This window comes from Ursus arctos, unplaced genomic scaffold (genome assembly GCF_023065955.2).
Source record: "Ursus arctos isolate Adak ecotype North America unplaced genomic scaffold, UrsArc2.0 scaffold_4, whole genome shotgun sequence".
In the NCBI taxonomy this organism is placed as follows: domain Eukaryota; kingdom Metazoa; phylum Chordata; class Mammalia; order Carnivora; family Ursidae; genus Ursus; species Ursus arctos.
In genome coordinates, this window is record NW_026623056.1 from 85,921,896 (window position 1) to 85,940,271 (window position 18,376).

At 48.5% G+C, this 18,376-nt stretch overlaps 1 pseudogene; it reads left to right on the plus strand.

The window, feature by feature from the left end:
- The first annotated feature begins 5,535 nt into the window (after positions 1-5,535).
- On the plus strand, positions 5,536-9,174 carry LOC130542670 (carbonyl reductase [NADPH] 3-like; annotated as a pseudogene).
- Positions 9,175-18,376: the final 9,202 nt, after the last annotated feature.

The following is an 18,376-nucleotide window of genomic DNA, read 5'->3' on the forward strand; positions in this document are numbered from 1 at the left end:
AAGAGGAAGTGAACTGATACAGGTGGACAGGCTGAAAACAATGGCCAGGCAAAGTGTCCTCCATCATGAGCCCCTGTAGTGGGGCCTGACACATCCATGACCCTGAGCGGAAGTTCCTACTGCCCCACATCCAGCCTGGCTCCCCGTGGGCTCCGTGAATGCCCACCACGTCCCTCCCCTCACAGAAGTATCCATGTGCTACAGACCCGTCTCCTCTCATGATTACTTTTCACTCTTCACCGGGGATTTTCAGGCTAACAGAAAAGAAAACCGAAGGCCCATGCAAGCAAGCTTAAGTCTTTTATTTTGAAAGTGAGGTTTCCTTTGGGGCCCCTGGCTGGCTCAAATGGTTTAGCTCGGCACTCTTCATCTTAAAGTTGTAAGTTTGAGCGAACCCAAGTTGGGTGCAGAGATTACTTAAACATAAAATCTTTTAAAAAATAAAATAAAATAAAAAATAAGTACCCTGTTTCCTTTAGTTTTCCCTTCAGCAAGGCTGTTGATTTCCTTCCTGTTAGCTTGTATTTCTTTTCTTTTTTTTTATAATAATATTTTTTTATGTTATTCACCATACAGTACTGTATGGTAGCTTCTATTTCTAAACTGACCCATGAGGAAAATCAAAGTCTAGGTCAAGACAATAGAATCTCTACTGCTAGTTTGGAAATGTAACCTGGTATCACAAAGACCTTTTCTCCTCGATACTTTAAAAATAATCCAAACTATCTACACTGCTTATTAAGTGTGAGGTTGGACTACAAGCAGGCATTGTAACAATCATATGCACATGTACCCATGGAATAAAACATTCCAATCACTGGCCTGTCTCACACTAATTTTCAAAAACATCCCCTCGCGCTGGGGCCCCCTGGAATCACACAGAGGAAGGAGCCCTGCCCACAGCCAAGTCTCAGCACAGGACTGATTTCTCCCTCTTGATTTTCCCTTAAGAAAGCAAGGGGATCTGTATCCTGAGAAGCAGTTTCCCTGGACAGACAACTTCACTGTATTTTAGAGGAAAGCAACCATTCCCATTTTGCGGAGGAAGGACACATTCCCAAGACAATTACTCTGCTCTCTTCTTTTCCCTCTGAGGTCTCCCAAAATAGTTCACTTGAATGCTATCAATCTCTAGTGCTCTATTAACCCGTCACCCACCACCTTTGTTGTGGGGAGCACACCAGTACTCCCTGAACCACTGCTTGGCTCAGAGTTGAGATCCTAAGAGGAAGGAGTCCTCATTGGGCTCAGAGTGCAACCCTGGAAGGGATGGATCTGGTATAGGCTCACTAGGGAACCTTCTGGAACATTTGGTCTCTCCTTTGATGGCGAGACTGAGGAAGGGCCTTGTGCTGAAGGAGGCACAGCACTGGAATCTACAACACACTTCCATTGGTATCTCTGACTGTCTACACCACGAGCCCTCAGTATGGCCTACAACACAATCCACTCACCACACAGGGCCTTGCTTGACCTTGATGACCCTGTCATCAACCGCTCCCCTGCTGCTGGTGACTGGAGCCAACAAGGGCCTCAGCTTCGTGCTCCACCTGTGCCAGCAGTTCTCGGGGGACGTGCTGCTCACGGTGAGGGACGAGGTGCAGGCTGTGTGGCCACTTCCACCTGCTAGACATCAACGCACAGCAGCTGCGCCATATCCGACTCTCTGAGCAAGGAGTACGGGGGCCTGGACGTGCTGGTCAACAACGCAGGCATCGCCTTCAAGAGCAAGAACATGGGAACACTTAGGGTAGGTCCCCTCCCTTAGGGGACCCACCCAGGGTGGGTTGGGGATGATGCCTAAACCGCTACTGTGGGACCCAAGCTCCTATGGGATCTAGAAGGGCCTTCCTAGGGAAGGAGGTCAGACTGGAGGCACAAGGAGAGCAGAAGCCTCCGGGACTTGCACGCCTTTCCAGCCAGAGCCTCTTGGCATTGCCATGGATCAGATCATCGGGTAACTCACCAGATTTTGCAAGTTTCTCTCTGATTGGATGTGAGCCATTTGGTGAATGTTTAACTTATTTTGTAATAAACAACAAATTACAAACACAGATACCCAGAGATCCCATTGTGCTCCCTTCCCTTGCCCTCTCCCGATGGCGTCAACCAACAAAGCCACGCAGCGGCAATGCACCAGATAGATCACACTGGGACAATACCGTTCACTAACACAGACATTCCCGAGAATTCACCAGATGGTACATGCAAAACTATGTTGTTGTCACGACATGGAATCTTCCCTGATGGATACTGCTTATTAATCTATCCTCCTTCTCAAAATAAAATAAGACGAAATCAGAGAGGGAGAGAAGCCATAAGAGACTCTTAATTATAGATAACAAACTGAGGGTTGCTGGAGAGGAGGTGTGCGGGGGGATGGGGTAACTGGGTGAGGGGCATTAAGGAGGGCACTTGATGTGATGACGACTGGGTGTTATATGCGACTGATGATGAATCACGAACTCCACTTTGAAATTAATAACACACTACACGTAAATTAATTGAGTGTAACTAAAATACAATTTTAAAAAAATCTATTCTCCACCTCTAACAGCTGCTGATCCCACACCCCTTCACATTCCAGCAGAAGTGACCATGAAAACAAACTTCTTTGGTACCCGAGCTGTGTGCACAGAACTGCTGCCTCTAATGAAAGCCCAAGGTGAGCCTCATCAGGGGCCTAAGCTGTGGTGTTTCTGGCATGATCTGCCCCTGCCTTTCTGGCCTCATCTACAGACCCCTGGCCCCTCTCCCTGCTCAGCCACACCGGCCTGATTCCTGTGTCTCCACCTGGACAGGTGCCCCGCTGCCTCAGGACACTTACACTCGTCCTACAGTCAGCAGCGCCCTTTTTCCCACTGGTCCTTCACTACTGCCTCTGCCTGACCCGTCAAGTCATCATTCACATCTCTCCTCACAGAGGCCTTTTACTCACTCCATGCTACTCACAGGTGCAGAACCCTGATCATTCCTTCCTGGACCCTTTCTGTTCCCTCACTCTCTCTCCCACGGATTTTACTCACACTAGGTCACCTGCCTAGAACATTCCCAGACCTCCAGACACACATCCTTCTCTTCCTGCCACTCACGCTCCTCAGGATGTCTTCCCAGACCTGTCCAGCCTGGGGGAAGACCCCTCCTCATGGTCGCCAGGAGGCCTGCACACTCACATGTGGCCAGAGTTGCTGACAGCCTCACACCAGTGGTACATTTCCACATGGATGGGGCACCTGTACTGCCCCCCACCCCGGGCTGTAATATTGGATGTCTCTTGTTGCATAACCCCCTGTTCATGCATTATCCTCATTCCTCCTCCTCCCACCTCCCTCTTCCACCTGACATCCCCATTCACCTTTCAAAGGGACATCAAGTTCAGCCTCTGTGCTGGTCCTGATTACCTGCAATGATACTAGTCGAAGGAGTGCCTTCCCTCCAGTCCACTCCCATTACTATAGGAAAAGGCTGCATAAGTCTAGAATGAGTGGATTGTTTTAACCACAGCTATGTTCACTGTCATCCAGGTTTCCCAGGTGGGGGAAGAGACAATTCGCTCCATTATTCCCTTAGGAATTCCCACATAAAGACTTAAAGCTATAGTTATACAGTTTCTTCTTTCAAAATTATCCCTGCTTCCCATTTCCACAATTGCAGCCCTGGTCCTGGGACCACGGTAAGAGTGGGAAGAAAAGGAAGTTGAGATAATGTAGGGAAGAACTATAAGGTCAAGTTAGCATCTTCCCCCACACCCTCTCCCCAGAGTCCCCAGCGAAGCAGAGGAATCTGTCCAGTGGGATGGTCCCTTGGCACCCACCCCACTCATGCTGAGTGTGAATACGTGCAGTGAATGTGTCTAAGCCCCACGTACCTTTATCTCGTGTTTGAGACAACCGGGGATCCAGAGGCCTGTTCCACTTCTCTGTGGAAACACTTGTCTGCAGAAGAGAACGTGTTGCTTGGCCTGCAGAAATGTAACACCTTAGTCCAAAAAGTTGCAGCATCTTCTGTTCTCATCCCGCTATACTGCTTGAACACTGGCATCTTCTTCTGGGTTTAACCAAAGCTTGGTCCATAATAGTGCCTTGACTCGTCCGGACCCATCTGGAGCCTCTCAAGCTACTACCTTCCACCCAACTTGCCAGCTCTGTGCAGGACCTTCCCCTTGGGCCATCTCTCCCATAACCATCTCCAGGCTTTGTCTCTTTTGCTGAGAAACACAAGAGTCATTAGCATTTTTTGCCTCACAGGGTGCACGAGTCCATGTCAACAATTACCCCAGCTCTGCATGCATTGCTCCAGCTCTCCCATTTCCACTCCTCTCACGGACTAGATGGCCACTTCATACAGGCACAACAGGATATCCACTTGCTGGTTCCACTCCCATTCCAGTCTTGTGAAGGGTTCTTCCGAGGGGCACTGACATGTCCAGCTTTAATCTGCCCCCTGAATTGCCCCACTGACTTCCATAAGCCCATGCCCCTACACAGATCTCTTTCAGTCCCCTGGTTTTCCACTGCCTCTCTCCATGACTGTATTCTCAGGCCATAACACACTCCCAAGTTCATAAAATCCCCATCATAGACTCATCACCATGCAAGTCAGACCAGGCTAATAATCTGTCCTTACCATCCTCAAACAGAATAGCAGCCTTCCAAACCAGATGGAACGGCCCTCCTTACACCATTCAGCTCTTTACTGGTCTGTACAGACCTGATTGTAGATGCCTCCCCACTGACCATAAGATCCTCAGGTGGTCCCAAAGGTGGCCTGAGGTAGAAAGAGGTCATCCACTCCTGAAAGCAGTGAATGTCTTCTTACATGCTCCTTAGCAGGTTCTTTACAGCGTTTCCATTTTCCCGCAGAACACCTGCTCAGTTCCTCCCCCTTAGAGTATTTCTCAGGCATCATCAGAGACTGTGGGTATGACAAGTTTCAAGACCGTATCATAGTCGTCACTCACACAGACAGTCCTCGTTAACGCTCATAGCAAATTAATGAAGTCTCAAGTGGAAATTTTCTCCAACAACATCTTAGCAAAATTGCTATTCGTCATTCCTGTGTCTTTCTACATGACATTTTGTGTTGTATTTTAGGCAGAGTGGTGAACGTGTCTAGCATGGTGAGTCTGAGAGCCCTTAAAAACTGCAGCCCAGAACTACAGCAGAAGTTTAGAAGCGAGACCATCACCGAGGAGGAGCTGGTGGGGCTCATGAACAAGTTCGTGGAAGACACAAAGAAAGGCGTGCACAGGAAAGAGGGCTGGCCTGACACCGCCTATGGAGTGACAAAAATCGGTGTCACTGTGCTGTCCAGAATCCATGCCAGGAACCTGAGTGAGCAGAGGAGAGGGGACAAGATCCTACTGAACGCCTGCTGCCCTGGGTGGGTGAGAACAGACATGGCAGGACCTAGAGCCACTAAAAGCCCAGAGGAAGGAGCGGAGACCCCTGTCTACTTGGCCCTTTTGCCCTCAGATGCTGAGGGGCCTCATGGGGAGTTTGTTATGGAGAAGAAAGTGGAAAAATGGTGAGCTTCATTCACGGATCCGTCCATGGATCCCTTATGATAGTCCCCTCCTTTGACCAAAAGGACTCTTCTACTGTCGATAATTTCCCTATCCTCAGAAAAAATATATATATATAAAATATCCCTGCTGAGTATTCAATTTGAGGAGCCTACTAACTCAGGGAAGATTTTTTTTTTTTTTTTTCCGCTGTGATCAGGGACAAAATAAATAAAATCAGTGAAATAATGAACCCCGGGGATGAATAAATGTTCTCTATCCATGCCTATTTGTGCAGACTCTTTCTATGCTGAGCCAGCTGAGAAGTGCACTACACCTAATAAGACCAGGAGCAGTCGGAGTTTCACTCAAGGGTAAGCACACGTTACACAAGAGGCAGAGAGTAATATGTTTGGCTTCTCAGGCCACACGCTCCTGTCGATCTCCCCAGGTCTGCTGTTGTAGCACGAAAGTAACCACAGACAGTATACAAACCAAGAGCAAGGTTGGACGTGGCATGCAGCCCATTGTACAGGCCTCGAGTAGAGCATGGACGACACCATGAAGGGAAGACACCCCTGTGGTCTCTGATTATCAAACGCACTGGGAAGAAAAACAATTACCAAGTGTGAAATGGCAGAGGGAACATAGACACATCCACAGGGCCCTCTGAGACAACGGAGAAAACTGAGTATGGATTGTGTGTGGTGATGAGTGCCCGGGAGTGAGGCCCAAGACCCCAGTGTGACGAGAAGATTCTTACCGCCCCATCCATGCCAGGCTCCCGGTGGGCCTGACTGAACGTCCACCGCATGCCTCCCTTCACAGGAATATGCATGTTGGAAAGGTGCCTCTTCTATACTGATTATTTTTCACTCTACGCCAGGGGTTTTCAGCCTCACCCAAATGAAAGGTGAGAGACCCTGGAAGCAAGGGTAGGGTCCTTATTTTTCAAGTTTTTCATGTCAAAAACGCTGAAAACTTCCTCCCTGTTATTTTGCATTTAATTTTTCTCTTCTTTTCCTATTTGCGTTTCTAAACTGACAAATGAGGATTATTGATGTCAACAAGAACACACAGGATCTCCACTGCAAATTTGCAAAAATACTCTGAGGTCACATAGGTCTTTTTGCCTTGATATTTTAAAAAATAACACCTCAATATATAAAATACTTCTGAACTGTGAACCTCAACTAACCCATAAAGTAGGCACCTTAGACCAATGGGATTATGTAATCATTAAATCCAACATTCCTTTTTTTTTTAAAGATTTTATTTACTGATTGATTGACAGACAGACAGACAGCCAGAGAGGGAATACAGGAGGGGGAGTGGGAGAGGAAGAAGCAGGCTCCCAGCAGAGGACCCTGACGTGGGGCTTGATCCCATAACACAAGGATCACGCCTGGAGCCAAAGCTAGATGCTTAACGACTGAGCCTCCCAGGTGCCCCTAAATCCAACATTCCAATCAATACCTTGGCCCCCAGCGGCTTCATAAACATCCCCTCCCACCTGGAGATCCTCAGAATCACACAGAGGGAGAGCCCAGCCCACAGCCAAGTCTCAGCACAGGACTGATTCTCTATTTCTCCTCCTTGAGTTTCTCCTACGAAAGGAAGGGGACCTCTACCCTCAGAAGCACTTTCCCCACGCCAGAAATTTCAATGCACCTCGGAAAAACCCAAGCATTCCCATTCCGCAGAGAAAGGACACATTCCCGAGACAATGTCTCCACTCCTTTTTCCCTTTTGTGGTTTTCCCAAAATTATTTTAGGTCAACTACTGTGAATCCCTAGCCCCCTTATCCCATCACCAACCACCTTTCGCGAGCATTTCAGTCCAACCTGAGCCATTGTTTGCCTCAAAAGAGGGAACTTGAGAGGGTAGAATCTCGGCCGGGTTCAAGGTGCAGCTGATGGAGGGACACAACTGGAACATTTGGCCCCTCCTACAATGGAGGGACTGAGGCGGGGCCTTGGGCACTGGGAGCCACAGTGCTGGATCCTAGAGCACAGGTGCACTGGCATCTCTGTCCTTGTCAGCCTCTGCACCGCCAGCCCTCCGTGGGGCCCACAGCACCATCTGCTCAGCACACAGGGCAGTGCTTGCGCTGCACACCGCCATGGCGTCAGCCCCCCGAGTGGCGCTGGTGACCGGGGCCAACAAGGGCATCGGCTTCGCCATCGTGCAGCAGCTGTGCCGGCAGTTCACGGGGGACGTGGTGCTCACGGCGCGGGACGAGGCGCGGGGCCGGGCAGCTGTGCAGCAGCTCCAGGCCGAGGGCCTGAGTCCCCGCTTCCACCAGCTGGACATCGACGACCTGCAGAGCATCCGGGTCCTGCGCGACTTCCTGCGCAAGAGTTCGGGGGCCTGGATGTGCTGGTCAACAACGCGGGCATCGTATTCAAGAGTAAGGACCCGGGAAGACTTAGGGCTGGAGACTTCTCTCAGGGCACTTCCCGTGGGGGTTGGGCGTGGTCCCTGAATGCTGCTGGAGGGTCAGAGCTCCTATGGGGTCGAGAAGGGCCTCCCTAGGGAGAGAGGCTAGACTGCAGGCACAGGGAGAGAAGAAGCCTCTGGCGGTGGCAAGGTTTTAAGCCCAGAGCTCCGTGGCATTGCCGTGGATTAATCTCAGGGACCTGACGGAGATTTTTGCAAGTTTAATTCAGTTTGGATCAGAGCATTTCAGTGAATGTTTAAATTATTTTGTGATAAACGCGAACCGCCAACAGAGAGACACAGAAATCCCAACAGCACTTTCCGCTTAACTTCCTGGAATGATGCCAACTTGCCAAGCTACACGGCATTAAACCACACACGTCACATTGGGAAATTACAGCTCACTAGCCCAGAGATTAATGACAATGCACCAGGTTGCACGTCCAAGAACATGTAACTGTCACTCCTGGAATCCTCTCCCATGGCCTCTATTCATTAATCTATTCTCCCCTCACCTAACAGCTGCTGATCCCACACCCCTTCACATTCCAGCAGAAGTGACTATGAAAACAAACTTCTTTGGTACCCGAGCTGTGTGCACAGAACTGCTGCCTCTAATGAAAGCCCAAGGTGAGCCTCATCAGGGGCCCAAGCTGTGGTGTTTCTGGTATGATCTGCCCCTGCCTCTCTGTTCCGAATACAGACCCAGGCCCCTCTCCCTGCTCAGCCACACCAGCCTGACTGCTGTGTCTCCACCTAGACAGGTGCCATCTGCCTCAGGACTCTTACACACTCGTCCTGCAGTCACCAGCGCCCTCTGAACCCCTGATCCTCACAACTGGCTCTGTCCTTTCCTCAAGTCCTCATTGAAATCTCTCCTCAGAGAGGCTTTTTTTGACTCCATGCCACTCACAGGGGAAATTCCCTGAGGATTCTTTCTCGACCCATTCTCCTCCCTCTGCCTGTCTCCCAGAAATTTTATTCAGACTAGTGGACTCCTCCCTCTCCAAACTCCTCAGGCCCCCCTAACATCGGTCACCGGCGTAGAACATTCTCAGAGCTCCAGACACACATCGTTCTCTTCCTGCTTCTCCTTCTCCTCAGGGTGCCCTCTACCCCCTCCCCAAATCCCACCCTTCCAGCCCCCAACCTACACCCCCATGTAAACATCTACACTACCTAATGACACTCACCATTACCCAAAACCACCCTCATCACAGACCCCACCATCCCACTCACCACGAATAATGAGGTCACCATGTCCAGCACTTGATTAGGGACCAGGTCCTAGGAGATGCCCTATGGCCTTTATCCCCACGCCTCTCCTCCATCCCAGCTCTACAACACACACTCGCCTTTCATTTCTGTATCCTTGCCACCCTCCTAGACACGTGGCTTCTTCAGTCTCTTCCTCTCGGGGCATTCTCTCTGCTCTCTGAGGGCTTGCTTACTCCCAAAAGTCCTTCCGGGTCAAAGCCCAAGCCCTGGGCATCACCTGTAGGCATCTCTGTCATCAGACCTGCCAAACTCCAGGCCCATCCGCTCCCTTCCCCTTCTATACTCTGCACAAAACAAACTCCTGAATTCCTTGCTTGTCAACTACTGTAATACTTCCCCACGAGAACGTGATGCAGGGAACCACCACCCTTTTACTACACTCATTAAGACAAGCTGATGATTTTAGAAAGATTAAGATCTCTAGCATGAACCGACGACATGCAGGTACACTTGACTCTGTTCTGCCCCTGATTCCTCTTCTGTCCTGGAAATTTCTACAACTTCTTTGAACACTGGCTTCACTGGTATCCAAAGGACAGCTCTCTCAGATATCACCGACTCCTTCACTCATCACAACACTTGAGTGGGATGGAGTTCCTTGTGCCACCACCACACATCCTACAGGTATTCCCTTAGGAGGCAAAAATGACTTCTGGCCGAGAAATTTTCCTCACTGACTGAACAGTGTTGGTCCATGCTGTGTGTTGGCCTTGGACCAGAAAGAGGAGTGAGTGCTCCCCTGCATTTGCTAAGGCAGGTTCTCATCAAACAATTCATCTTGCCTCAGGGAAACTAGACTTTATGGACATGGAAATGCAGGCTGTCTTCTCAGTGGAAAAGCAGGGTTTTCTTGCCTTTTGACATAGGAGAGTTCTTCCATTACTTGAGGGGATGGCAGCCACTGCGGCCATGTTACCAGGACTTTCCCTTTAGGGAGACTATCTGGGAGAAATCATAACTAGCACAACAAAAGCCAATACCGTCCCTCCTCTCCCATACTTCACAACCTAAGACAGAAAGAAAATCCTGAATGACTTCGTCAGTTCTCTGTGGGGGCAGAACACATTCCAAGGCCCGTGTTTGCTCTGGTTTTTGGCATGGAAGGAGAAAACAAGACAACTGTGAGCCTAAGGACAATGAGGGATAGCAGATGTTGATTCTTCATTAAATCGTTTCTTCATAATAGAGTTTTACTGAATTAATGAGCCACAAAAAAAAAAAAAAAAAAAGCAAGAATCTACAACCACCAGGTGCCCCCATTGTCTTCACCAGGCAGTCAGTATCTCGGCCATGTATGTCCTTTCCCACATTCCATGGCATTCCCCCCATCCCCCTAAATTCATATTCTCGAATTAAAGGATACACTCTCTAAAGTGATAAACACTTCTCCTTCTCTTTCTCTTTAATTACACTATGCATTTATTTTGAAAAAGATATTAAGAAAATACTCATTTCAATATAAAAACTGTAAACAATTACTCATGTCAATATAAGTACAGTGTTATAAATAAGAACTATACTTTCAAAAACGACTTATTGGGAACTCTGTAATGTTTACACTTTTAACAGCTTTATTGAGATACAGTTCACATATCGGACGCTTCCCCCATCAGATATCCAACTCCGCGGAGTTTAGTAATGGACAGAGTTATGCAACCACCACTGCTTCTAGATTAGCACACTGTCCAGAGCCCAGGGAGATCCGGTGCCCTTAGCTACCAGCCCTCTGTTCCCCCATCCCCCCTGCCCCAAGCAACCACCAATCTACACTCTCTCCCTCCATTTCCTTTTCCGGACATCCCATGTATGGAGCATCACACCATGAGCGGTCTTTTGTGACTGGCTTTTTAATTTTGAATAACGCTCTTAGGGGTCATCCATGTTTTAGCACCAACATCATTTCTCTTAAAAGCATCCATTTAACAGATTCGTTTTCCACAGCTCCTTTCCATGACCATACTGCCAGGACATTAGTCACTCCTTCTGAGCCAATAACAACCCCAAAAGGAGAAAACCCTTGCAGTTCAGCCCACTGAGGAGACTTGTTTTTCCTACCGAGAGCACGGTGACAATCTACCAGACCCGATGCAGTCTGCTCACCTTCAAGAGGCCCTCAGTTAAGTGATCAGCTCTTTGTGGTTCCGTAGACACCTATTTATACAACACTGCCCGAGTGGCCACAAGATCTCCATGTGGTCCCAAAGGGGGCTTATGAGGAAAAGCGGCTCTCTACTCATGACGTCAGGGAGTGCCTCCTATCACTCTGCTTAGCACGTTCCTGTATAAGGCACGATCTTCTCTTTATGGGACAGCTGGTCACTGCCCAGACCGATTGAGATCATTTGTCTCACATCCTCTGAGACATTATGGGTAAGACAAGGTTCAAGACTGTATCATGTCCGTCACTTACAGAGGCAGTGTTCACTAACACTCAGCCAACTGGGAATTTGTCCCAAATGGACAAATGCTAGCAGTTTCGGTATTCATCATCCTCGTGCATACCATGCTACATGACTCTCTCTGTTGTATTTTAGGCAGAGTAGTGAATGTGTCTAGCGTAATAAGCTTCGCAGCCCTTAAATCATGCAGCCCAGAACTGCAGCAGAAATTTATGAATGAGACCATCACAGAGGAGGAGCTGGTGGGGCTCATGATCCAGTTTGTGGAAGACACAAAGAAAGGAGTACAGCAGAAGGAGGGCTGGCCTGATATACAACTAGTCCCATAGGCAGTGTCCAAGATGGGTGTCACGGTCCTGTCCAGAATCCATGCCAGGAACCTGAGTGAGCAGAGGAGAGGGGACAAGATCCTCCTGAATGCCTGCTGTCCTGGGTGGGTAAGAACAGCCCTGGGTGGACCAACAGTCATCAAAAGCCCAGAAGAAGGAGCAGAGACCCCTGTCTACTTGGCCCTTTTGCCCTCGGATGCTGAGAGGCCACATGCGGAGTTTGTTATGGAGAAGAAAGTGGAACGATGGGCACTCCTCTGTCAGTTACCTTCCTGGCTCCCACCTCTACTCTACCCATGACTGACCAAAACAATGTTATACTGTCAACAATATCCTTATCAAAAAAAAAAAAAAAAAAAAATATATATATATATATATATATATATATATATATAAAGAATCACTATCCCTACCGAGTACCCACATTGAATTAGCTACTAATTCTATAAGGTTTCTTGTGATTTCCTCTGTGATATAAGAGGAGAAAAATTGGCATCAATGATAATAATGAATGGAAGAAAGAGAAGAAATAAAAAATTCTAAGTAAATATCCATGTGTGCAGACTGTTTCATGGCAACGAATCCAAGTATCACCATCATTTAGTACACTAAGTACTAAGGACCACCCTAAGGAAGGTCAAGAAAAGGGACAGATTAAATGAGCGCTTGGTAAACATTAGTGAAAGGTCCAGAGAGTAAGTATTTTGGCCTTTAAAGGCCAATCGTCTCTGTTGGACCTACTCAAATCTCCTGTTTTAGTTTGAAAGTCACCACAGGCCATATAGTAACCATGAATGGGGCTGGATTTCACTGGCGAGCATACCCGCTGAGCCTCTACTATGACATGGGAAACCCCACGAGAGATAGACATCCTCTGTGGTCTCGTTAAATATCAAATTCACTGGGGGAGAAACAACTGCGAGGTGTGAAACGGGAGTGGGCGCTTCAGATACATCTCTAGGACCAGCTGAGACGAGGGGAAAGTGAATGTGGATGGGTATCAATGGATATGAAAGAATGATTGTCAAATCTCCCCAAGGTGAATGTGTTATTCACGTAGGGATAAAGGGTCACCGGGTTTGTAACATTAACGCGGGTCAGCAAAATACCAACAGAAGGGGAACACGTAACGACAGTGAAACATTCGTCATTGTTGCGGCTAGTCTGGTGAAGACATGGCTGTCCACAATACTATTCTTTCCACTGTCCTCTTTGAAAGCTCTCAACACAAACAGCAGGACACTAAAAGGTCCTGGCTCTGCCACCTAACCAGGTGACCTTAAGCAAAATCCTGCATGTTGCTCTTTGTCAGTGTCCTCAGGTGAACAAGGGGGCGTACGTCATAGCACTGCTGTGAAGAGGAAGTAAACTGATACAGGTGGACAGGCTGAAAACAATGGCCAGGCAAAGTGTCCTCCATCATGAGCCCCTGTAGTGGGGCCTGACACATCCATGACCCTGAGCGGAAGTTCCTACTGCCCCACATCCAGCCTGGCTCCCCGTGGGCTCCGTGAATGCCCACCACGTCCCTCCCCTCACAGAAGTATCCATGTGCTACAGACCCGTCTCCTCTCATGATTACTTTTCACTCTTCACCGGGGATTTTCAGGCTAACAGAAAAGAAAACCGAAGGCCCATGCAAGCAAGCTTAAGTCTTTTATTTTGAAAGTGAGGTTTCCTTTGGGGCCCCTGGCTGGCTCAAATGGTTTAGCTCGGCACTCTTCATCTTAAAGTTGTAAGTTTGAGCGAACCCAAGTTGGGTGCAGAGATTACTTAAACATAAAATCTTTTAAAAAATAAAATAAAATAAAAAATAAGTACCCTGTTTCCTTTAGTTTTCCCTTCAGCAAGGCTGTTGATTTCCTTCCTGTTAGCTTGTATTTCTTTTCTTTTTTTTTATAATAATATTTTTTTATGTTATTCACCATACAGTACTGTATGGTAGCTTCTATTTCTAAACTGACCCATGAGGAAAATCAAAGTCTAGGTCAAGACAATAGAATCTCTACTGCTAGTTTGGAAATGTAACCTGGTATCACAAAGACCTTTTCTCCTCGATACTTTAAAAATAATCCAAACTATCTACACTGCTTATTAAGTGTGAGGTTGGACTACAAGCAGGCATTGTAACAATCATATGCACATGTACCCATGGAATAAAACATTCCAATCACTGGCCTGTCTCACACTAATTTTCAAAAACATCCCCTCGCGCTGGGGCCCCCTGGAATCACACAGAGGAAGGAGCCCTGCCCACAGCCAAGTCTCAGCACAGGACTGATTTCTCCCTCTTGATTTTCCCTTAAGAAAGCAAGGGGATCTGTATCCTGAGAAGCAGTTTCCCTGGACAGACAACTTCACTGTATTTTAGAGGAAAGCAACCATTCCCATTTTGCGGAGGAAGGACACATTCCCAAGACAATTACTCTGCTCTCTTCTTTTCCCTCTGAGGTCTCCCAAAATAGTTCACTTGAATGCTATCAATCTCTAGTGCTCTATTAACCCGTCACCCACCACCTTTGTTGTGGGGAGCACACCAGTACTCCCTGAACCACTGCTTGGCTCAGAGTTGAGATCCTAAGAGGAAGGAGTCCTCATTGGGCTCAGAGTGCAACCCTGGAAGGGATGGATCTGGTATAGGCTCACTAGGGAACCTTCTGGAACATTTGGTCTCTCCTTTGATGGCGAGACTGAGGAAGGGCCTTGTGCTGAAGGAGGCACAGCACTGGAATCTACAACACACTTCCATTGGTATCTCTGACTGTCTACACCACGAGCCCTCAGTATGGCCTACAACACAATCCACTCACCACACAGGGCCTTGCTTGACCTTGATGACCCTGTCATCAACCGCTCCCCTGCTGCTGGTGACTGGAGCCAACAAGGGCCTCAGCTTCGTGCTCCACCTGTGCCAGCAGTTCTCGGGGGACGTGCTGCTCACGGTGAGGGACGAGGTGCAGGCTGTGTGGCCACTTCCACCTGCTAGACATCAACGCACAGCAGCTGCGCCATATCCGACTCTCTGAGCAAGGAGTACGGGGGCCTGGACGTGCTGGTCAACAACGCAGGCATCGCCTTCAAGAGCAAGAACATGGGAACACTTAGGGTAGGTCCCCTCCCTTAGGGGACCCACCCAGGGTGGGTTGGGGATGATGCCTAAACCGCTACTGTGGGACCCAAGCTCCTATGGGATCTAGAAGGGCCTTCCTAGGGAAGGAGGTCAGACTGGAGGCACAAGGAGAGCAGAAGCCTCCGGGACTTGCACGCCTTTCCAGCCAGAGCCTCTTGGCATTGCCATGGATCAGATCATCGGGTAACTCACCAGATTTTGCAAGTTTCTCTCTGATTGGATGTGAGCCATTTGGTGAATGTTTAACTTATTTTGTAATAAACAACAAATTACAAACACAGATACCCAGAGATCCCATTGTGCTCCCTTCCCTTGCCCTCTCCCGATGGCGTCAACCAACAAAGCCACGCAGCGGCAATGCACCAGATAGATCACACTGGGACAATACCGTTCACTAACACAGACATTCCCGAGAATTCACCAGATGGTACATGCAAAACTATGTTGTTGTCACGACATGGAATCTTCCCTGATGGATACTGCTTATTAATCTATCCTCCTTCTCAAAATAAAATAAGACGAAATCAGAGAGGGAGAGAAGCCATAAGAGACTCTTAATTATAGATAACAAACTGAGGGTTGCTGGAGAGGAGGTGTGCGGGGGGATGGGGTAACTGGGTGAGGGGCATTAAGGAGGGCACTTGATGTGATGACGACTGGGTGTTATATGCGACTGATGATGAATCACGAACTCCACTTTGAAATTAATAACACACTACACGTAAATTAATTGAGTGTAACTAAAATACAATTTTAAAAAAATCTATTCTCCACCTCTAACAGCTGCTGATCCCACACCCCTTCACATTCCAGCAGAAGTGACCATGAAAACAAACTTCTTTGGTACCCGAGCTGTGTGCACAGAACTGCTGCCTCTAATGAAAGCCCAAGGTGAGCCTCATCAGGGGCCTAAGCTGTGGTGTTTCTGGCATGATCTGCCCCTGCCTTTCTGGCCTCATCTACAGACCCCTGGCCCCTCTCCCTGCTCAGCCACACCGGCCTGATTCCTGTGTCTCCACCTGGACAGGTGCCCCGCTGCCTCAGGACACTTACACTCGTCCTACAGTCAGCAGCGCCCTTTTTCCCACTGGTCCTTCACTACTGCCTCTGCCTGACCCGTCAAGTCATCATTCACATCTCTCCTCACAGAGGCCTTTTACTCACTCCATGCTACTCACAGGTGCAGAACCCTGATCATTCCTTCCTGGACCCTTTCTGTTCCCTCACTCTCTCTCCCACGGATTTTACTCACACTAGGTCACCTGCCTAGAACATTCCCAGACCTCCAGACACACATCCTTCTCTTCCTGCCACTCACGCTCCTCAGGATGTCTTCCCAGACCTGTCCAGCCTGGGGGAAGACCCCTCCTCATGGTCGCCAGGAGGCCTGCACACTCACATGTGGCCAGAGTTGCTGACAGCCTCACACCAGTGGTACATTTCCACATGGATGGGGCACCTGTACTGCCCCCCACCCCGGGCTGTAATATTGGATGTCTCTTGTTGCATAACCCCCTGTTCATGCATTATCCTCATTCCTCCTCCTCCCACCTCCCTCTTCCACCTGACATCCCCATTCACCTTTCAAAGGGACATCAAGTTCAGCCTCTGTGCTGGTCCTGATTACCTGCAATGATACTAGTCGAAGGAGTGCCTTCCCTCCAGTCCACTCCCATTACTATAGGAAAAGGCTGCATAAGTCTAGAATGAGTGGATTGTTTTAACCACAGCTATGTTCACTGTCATCCAGGTTTCCCAGGTGGGGGAAGAGACAATTCGCTCCATTATTCCCTTAGGAATTCCCACATAAAGACTTAAAGCTATAGTTATACAGTTTCTTCTTTCAAAATTATCCCTGCTTCCCATTTCCACAATTGCAGCCCTGGTCCTGGGACCACGGTAAGAGTGGGAAGAAAAGGAAGTTGAGATAATGTAGGGAAGAACTATAAGGTCAAGTTAGCATCTTCCCCCACACCCTCTCCCCAGAGTCCCCAGCGAAGCAGAGGAATCTGTCCAGTGGGATGGTCCCTTGGCACCCACCCCACTCATGCTGAGTGTGAATACGTGCAGTGAATGTGTCTAAGCCCCACGTACCTTTATCTCGTGTTTGAGACAACCGGGGATCCAGAGGCCTGTTCCACTTCTCTGTGGAAACACTTGTCTGCAGAAGAGAACGTGTTGCTTGGCCTGCAGAAATGTAACACCTTAGTCCAAAAAGTTGCAGCATCTTCTGTTCTCATCCCGCTATACTGCTTGAACACTGGCATCTTCTTCTGGGTTTAACCAAAGCTTGGTCCATAATAGTGCCTTGACTCGTCCGGACCCATCTGGAGCCTCTCAAGCTACTACCTTCCACCCAACTTGCCAGCTCTGTGCAGGACCTTCCCCTTGGGCCATCTCTCCCATAACCATCTCCAGGCTTTGTCTCTTTTGCTGAGAAACACAAGAGTCATTAGCATTTTTTGCCTCACAGGGTGCACGAGTCCATGTCAACAATTACCCCAGCTCTGCATGCATTGCTCCAGCTCTCCCATTTCCACTCCTCTCACGGACTAGATGGCCACTTCATACAGGCACAACAGGATATCCACTTGCTGGTTCCACTCCCATTCCAGTCTTGTGAAGGGTTCTTCCGAGGGGCACTGACATGTCCAGCTTTAATCTGCCCCCTGAATTGCCCCACTGACTTCCATAAGCCCATGCCCCTACACAGATCTCTTTCAGTCCCCTGGTTTTCCACTGCCTCTCTCCATGACTGTATTCTCAGGCCATAACACACTCCCAAGTTCATAAAATCCCCATCATAGACTCATCACCATGCAAGTCAGACCAGGCTAATAATCTGTCCTTACCATCCTCAAACAGAATAGCAGCCTTCCAAACCAGATGGAACGGCCCTCCTTACACCATTCAGCTCTTTACTGGTCTGTACAGACCTGATTGTAGACGCCTCCCCACTGACCATAAGATCCTCAGGTGGTCCCAAAGGTGGCCTGAGGTAGAAAGAGGTCATCCACTCCTGAAAGCAGTGAATGTCTTCTTACATGCTCCTTAGCAGGTTCTTTACAGCGTTTCCATTTTCCCGCAGAACACCTGCTCAGTTCCTCCCCCTTAGAGTATTTCTCAGGCATCATCAGAGACTGTGGGTATGACAAGTTTCAAGACCGTATCATAGTCGTCACTCACACAGACAGTCCTCGTTAACGCTCATAGCAAATTAATGAAGTCTCAAGTGGAAATTTTCTCCAACAACATCTTAGCAAAATTGCTATTCGTCATTCCTGTGTCTTTCTACAT